Consider the following 7,191-nt stretch of genomic DNA (forward strand, 5'->3'; position numbering starts at 1 on the left):
CAATCAACAGGTGTTCAGGCATGATGCCTGTCCCCAAGAAGAATGGCACAGTACGTATTTGTGTAGACCTCACCAGACTGAACAGGGCAGTGTGCAGGGAGAACTATATTCTACCCTCAGTGCAGCACACCCTTGAACTATTAGCTGGGGCATGGGTCTTTAGCAAACTTGACACAAACATGGGGTTCTGGGCAGATGTCAAACAAATCTGCTAAATACACCACATTCATAACCCATTTTGTTCTTTATTTTTTCAACAGACTGCTCTTTGGCATTGTCTGCAGGCATTCAGAAACTGCCTGGTGTAGTGTGTCATATGGATGATATACTTATCTTGCGTGAGTCACAATGTCAGCACGGCAAGAGGCTGCAAAATGTGCTGAGTTGAGAAAGCTGGAATCACACTGAATATGGATAAATGTGAGCCAGGGAAGAATGAAGACAGGTTCCTGGGTCACATCATTTCTGCTAATGGTGTGAGACCTGATCTGGACAAGACAATGGCAGGTCAGGACATGAGAGAGCCCCCCAACATCAGAGAGGTTCGCAGCTTCCGGGATACGGTGAATCAATGTGCCTTGCAGAGAAATATAAGCCGTTGAGGGACGGTTCTCTAAAAGAAACCACTGGTGTTGGGGCAGCGCCCAGCAAGAGGTCTTCAGCCAACTGAAACACAAGCTCTCATCCCCACCTGGGCTAGCACTTCACAACCCCGCTAAAGAGCTAAAACTGTCCACTGATGCCTCAGCCCACAGCCTTGCGGCTGTTCTCCTGCAAAAGGACGAGGAGCAATGGAGGCCTGTGGCATACGTGTGTCGCTCTCTGACTCCAACAGAGCAGTGCTATGCCCAGGTTGAAAAAGAGGCTCAAGGCCTGACCTGGGGGTGTGAGCGATTAAATTTCACCCAGAGACGGACCACAAACTGCTTGTAAGCCTGCTTGGAACACAGGAGCTGGCAGAGCTTCCGCCTGGTATACAGAGGTTCTGCCTGAGACTAATGAGGTACAGTTACACCATCACACACACACCAGGCGAAGCACTGCTGACAGCAGATACACTGTCACGCTCACCAGTCACACACAGCACGAGTGTATACAGCTCTGACACAGATATAATGCAGGACACTAATATTTACGTGTTTACGATGCTGTTTTGGAAGGCGTACCTGTATGCTCTACTTACCTGGCTGAACTCAGAACACAGTTGAAAGCTGACAGCACATGTTCGGAAGTCATGAGACTGTGTCAGGAAGGGGGGTGGCACAGCTTCAGCCAACTAACAGGAGAAATGAGACGTTACTGGCCTGAAAGAGCCTCACAGTTCATGATGGTCTTCTCTTAAAAGGCTCCAGGTTATTAATACTCTCAGCTAGACATGCATCAGGGTGTTAATAGATGTAGGCAGTGAGTCAGAGACTGAGGACGGTGGCCCGGCGTAAATGGACAGTTGAATTAACTTGCTCCAAACTGTAAAACATGTTTGAGGGAGAGAACCAACCCTGCAGAGCCTTTAATGCCCAGCGACTTTCCTGAGAGACCATGGCAAAAGTTAGGGGTAGACATGTTTACACTAAATTGCAATAGCTATCTACTAGTAGTGGACTATTTGTCCAGATTTCCAGAAATTGCTAAACTATCTCCTACTAGCTCAGAGGATGTGGTTGCGCACTTTAAGTCTATCTTTTCTCACCATGGCATCCCAGACGTTCTGTTTTCTGATAATGGGCCTCAGTTTCCGAGCCAACAGTTTGCAAACTTTGCAGTGGTCTACGGATTCCGAGATGTCACCAGTAGCCCAAAGTTCGCTCAGAGCAATGGGGGGACAGAGCGTCACATCCAGACTATAAAGCATCTTCTTATCAAAACTAATGACCCCTACTTGGCACTTCTGTCACGCAGGACAACACTTTTGACCAACAGCTACAGCCCAGCCCAACTCCTGATGGGATGGAGGCTAAGCACACCAGTGCCTCAGCATCACTTACTTACACCATCCCAATACTTCCTGAATGCATCACAGTGGCTGAGAAAAGAAGGAGAAAGAAAAGGAGAGGAGACGAAAGGAGGCAGCAGCCTACTACGCACAACACCATGCAAGAGATCGCAGCCAGCTGTCATCAGGGCAGAAAGCATGGATCACAGACACAGGGCACTGTGGTGTCAACACTTGCCACACCACGCTCTTACTTAGTGGATGGCCCTCAAGGCACCATCAGAAGGAACAGGCATACCAAGTATGGAAACATGAGCTGGACCTTTCCACAGCACCTGATCAACCAGCCGAGGAGGTGCAGGATTCACCAACACCTCACCAGTCCCCTACCCAGTCAGCTCAGACTTCAAAGTCACCTGCCGTAAATAGGACTTGGTCAGGCAGGGCTGTGGTTAAATCTAAGAGACTGGACTGGTAATGAAAGGAAGAAATGGAAAAAATATATAAATATATATAGGTTACTGTGACTTAAGGGAGTAGTTTATTTTCTTAATACCTGAGAAAATAGTTTTCTGTTGCAAAAAGAATATATAATGCATTTGTTTAGGCAGTATTCAAGCTTATTGAGACAAGAGCCATTCATACTGCTTTTGTTTAATAAGAAAGGGAGATGTGGAATAATGGTTATTTGGAGTATATAAATGTTCAATAAAATAGTGGATTAAAAACTGTCATGGTGAATTCTGACGCGCAGTAATTCAACAGTGGGGTGTGATGAGAAAGGAGGGGGTTGAACACTGGATCCAACTTCCAGGCGAACTCAAGGATGAAGGCAAGCACGCCTTCAACTAATCAAAAGCTTGTGAAGTCCCAGAAGTAAGAATGAACACTGCATGCTGAGGGCAAAACATTGGAGCTCCCATTAAAATGAATTTTTGAATAAAACATCCCCAATGGTATTCTGAAACCCGATTAACGATTGTCACATTTCATATGAAAAGCAGATTGAAAAATATGTAATAAAATATGTACAGTGGGATCCAGAATTATTGGCACCCTTATACCCTTCATAAAAATGAAGAAAAAAGGCTGCATATAATAAATGACAAATAATAATCTATATGTTATGTTCAAACCTATGGAAAAACTATAGACTATTATTTAAATAAATTTACTCTCATGCTTCAATGTTTTTTATTAAGTAATCTAATTTTTTCTGAAAACCATAGGTGCCATAATTATTGGCACTCCTAACAATTAATCGTAAGATCAAACAAAATGAAATTGGCAATACAATTTTACTTAATTTAGTTCATCTCAGTCTAAAGGAACTATATTGTGTCATTCACTTCCAGTTTCACTAGAAAATAAAAATGAGATAACAAGCATACAAAATCCCTTTGTCATCCATCAGCATGGGAAAAGCCAAATAACTGTCAATTCAGAAGAGACAGATGGTAATTTACATTACATTACATTACATTACAGGCATTTGGCAGACACTCTTATCCAGAGCGACGTACAACAAAGTGTATAACCATAACCAGGAACAAGTATGACGAAACCCCTAGAGAGAAGTACCGGTCCAAGTGCAGGGAACAACCGCATAGTTCAACTTGGACCCTGGAGGTTAAACTGATTAACACTAACAACGAGAACGGCAACAACGCGATCTATGGAAAAAATACAAGTAGTCGTTAAGACAGTTAATGCACCTAAGTCACCTACGAAACAGCTGCCTAGTTACAACCCTAAGTTTAGTCATTTACAGGGGGGAAGGGTGGGATGGGGAGAGGTGCAGCCTGAAGAGGTGAGTCTTCAGTCGTCGTTTGAAATGGGTCAGTGTCTCAGCTGTTCTGACCTCCACAGGGAGGTCATTCCACCATCGTGGGGCCAGAACAGACAGGAGACGTGTTCTGGAAGTGCAGGTGCGAAGAGGGGGAGGTGCTAGGTGTCCTGAGGTAGCAGAACGGAGGGATCTGGCTGGCATGTAGGGTTTGAATATCTTGTGGAGGTATGCTGGGGCTGATCCCTTGACTGCCTGGTATGCTAGGACCAATGTTTTGAATTTGATGCGAATCACAAGTCTGGTAATGGGTACAAAAAAAGACATAAACGGTTAAACATACCACTTAGCACTGTAAGGGCAATAATAAAGGTGTAAAACATATGGAATGGTTGCAAATTTGCCAGGAAGAGGAAGCAAGCACGTTGTCCCCACGGACGATGAGGAAGATGGTGAGGGAGGCCATCAATAACCCAAGGATCACTGTTTAAGAATTGCAGAGATTGGTTTGTTTCTTGCGGTCAACAAGTCTTAAAAAAACATAAAATGGCACCTCTATACCAAATAACTCTTTGGAATGGTGGCACGAAGACAGCCCTTATTGAGCACAATAAACAAATCAAGAATCTGGAGCTTGCCAAACCTTATTGGAATTATGACTGGAAGAGAGTGCTATTGTCAGATGAGACCAAAATTAAACGTTTTGGCCATACACACCATCGACATGTTTGGCGGCAAAAGAGGAATGCATACAGAAAAAGCACCTCATACCTACAGTCAAATATGGAGGTGGGTCATTGAGCTCAAACCCAAAGATATCAATGATTCTGAAAAGTTCTACATGGAGCAAAGGTCAAAAATCCCTCCAAATGTGTTCTCTAACCTAATCACAAATTATAGGAAAAGACTCATGGCTGTCATCTTTGCCAGGGGTTTTCACAAAGTATTTAATCAGGGTTGCCAGTAATTGTGGAACCTGTTTTTTGGGGAAATATTTTTATTTATTTTAAAAATGTAAGACTTTGCTTGATTCCAATGAATCATTAATCAAGCACACCAGTTTACATATGTTGGAAAATAAAGCTTATGTCAATAACTGTATAATTTTTTAGTTTAGCATTTTTTTATTTTTTTTTTAGCATTTTTTGTGCATATCTATCAAGGGTGCCAATAATTCTGAAGCCCACTGTACATTTTAATAAATATCCTCCAAAAATATCCAGACCAAAACAACCATTGTTTCACAAATTGCTACACATTATGAAATGTATGATTGTATAACTTTATACCTTACACAAATTATAAATAGATCAACAGCATTTTCTTTGGTAGTTAAATCACGTTGGTGTTCTACATTAAATTCAATGGACAGCAAGCTCTTTTGCCATTAACATGCATGCTAGAGGCTGTTTTTCCGTTACTTCCTAGGCTTCACCGCCTGGCCCTTCCTACCCTCTCCAGTTCCTATGCAAGCTGTATGAGTGCAGCCCACTCAAGCTGGAATTAGAAATACCAGTGCGCTATAGTTTCTCAAGTTTTGTCACGGTTGAGGAGGGTGGGACGCAATTGCGGACCGAGGGGATCTAAAAGTTAACCCTGAGGGATAACCACCAAATCGCTGAGCGATAGAAAGGGAAGGGGAAAAACCCAAATAATAAAGAGCGAAGTAATCGCTCTCTCCACTCACTGAAACTTCTGTCAGCGGGCTCAGAAAACTAAAAGAAATTAAACACCGCCGCAGCGTAGCTGCCCAAAAAGAAAACCCCCACTAGAAAAACAGAGTGGGGTCACTTACAAAAGAAAAAGGATATTCGCAGCCCGGCGGGTAGAAAACAAAAAGAAAACTAAGAGACGAGGGCAAACTGTCCTCCACAGCGCAGAGAGATAACCAACTCGAGAAGAAACTAAACGGTGATCAAATCAGGCAGATAGGATCAACACGGTAACTTCTGCCGATTCTCACACCCCTACACACTAAGAGTCTGACAAACAATGAGTCTGCGCTGAACCCCAGAAATCAGGGGCTACATATAGGCCTCCTACACCTGACTCTCATCAGGGACAATTAGCTCAGACAAATACCTGTGAGGTGCTATCACCTCACCATAGTACTCATACACCTGCCCCTCGTCAAGGTCAATTAACCCGCAGAAATCAGAGAGAGAGGTGCCACCACCTCACAAGTTTACCATATTTTATTCAAAAAAAAAATTGATTATTTTTATTTATTTATTTGTATTGATTTACTGTGTTTATTTTTATTCAAATGTGACCATATATTTATAAGATGTCAAATATGTATGAATATCGGTCTACCTTGTTTTATTTTATAAGTGTGTCTTAAGCAACTGGTGGTGGTTCCAAACAATGCTTCTTCTAGGAATGCTGTTGCCAGTTTCACTGGGAAATAGCAGGCTTGGTTCCACCCTACTACTAACACCCTAACAATTGCCTGACAGTCTTCACACTGGTATGCATGCCTAATAAAGGCAAATTTCACATCTACCCATATGGTGCAGCTGTCATAAAAATCAGTCCAAAACTCAGTTATGCAGTCTCAGAACACACCAATTCCTTCGCCTTCCTCAGGGTCTCCATTTGGTAGACACATCTTAATGTACACCTCAGTACTTTAACATATGGATTTTTAAAGGCGATGATGAGGTCAGAGAGACATTGTCCCCTCCTAACAATCAGTGTTTCTGCAGCAGGCTGTGGTTCATCCACTGTTTGGGTTGGGAGGTCTTCCTCCCTCGTAATCACATTTACAGGAATAAACTGTGGTTTGTCCAGAAGCAGGTGTAGCAGGTCACCCTCCCTGATAATCCCTGTTTCGGGAGCAGGTTGTGGTTCATCCAGTGTTTGAGATAGCACGCCATCCCATGGCAATGTGTCATCCATGTGTGCATCTTCATTTGTAGAATCTCCAAAGGAAATTTCAAGGTTGATTTCTGGATCTATGTTTTCCAACCGCTGTTCCTCAGTAGATTCATGCTGGCCTCTTTCCTTGAGATCTCTAACAGAGAGTGAGTTGACCTGAAGGTCTGCCCTCTCTCCCTCTGAGAACTGCTCTTCTGTTTGCATTTTAGAATCTTAGAGTCTTAGAATTTTAACCTGGCTTTCATAATACAACTGTTCTACTGTGTCAACTTGCTTCTGAGAAGATTCAATTTCAATTGAATATAGGGAGAACCTTTTCTTCTTTTAAGAACAACAACAATATATGAATGAATGACTTGTGCATTGTATGTGTGAGTAACTTGGCATTTTTGCACGTTGAAAACGTTTTTTCCATCAGATATTTATTTTCTCCTTCATGCCATCTGTAGGCTACTCAACTGTCATTTTTTTCCAAATACGCACGCCATATCGTTGGCTGCACGCATCCACGTGCATATTTAACTAGACAGGCAGACACGCCTTCAGCTAAAATATTCTGGTGAAGTCCCGGAAGTAAGTCTGTACTGCGCGT

This window comes from Anguilla anguilla, chromosome 12 (genome assembly GCF_013347855.1).
Source record: "Anguilla anguilla isolate fAngAng1 chromosome 12, fAngAng1.pri, whole genome shotgun sequence".
Lineage (NCBI taxonomy): Eukaryota > Metazoa > Chordata > Actinopteri > Anguilliformes > Anguillidae > Anguilla > Anguilla anguilla.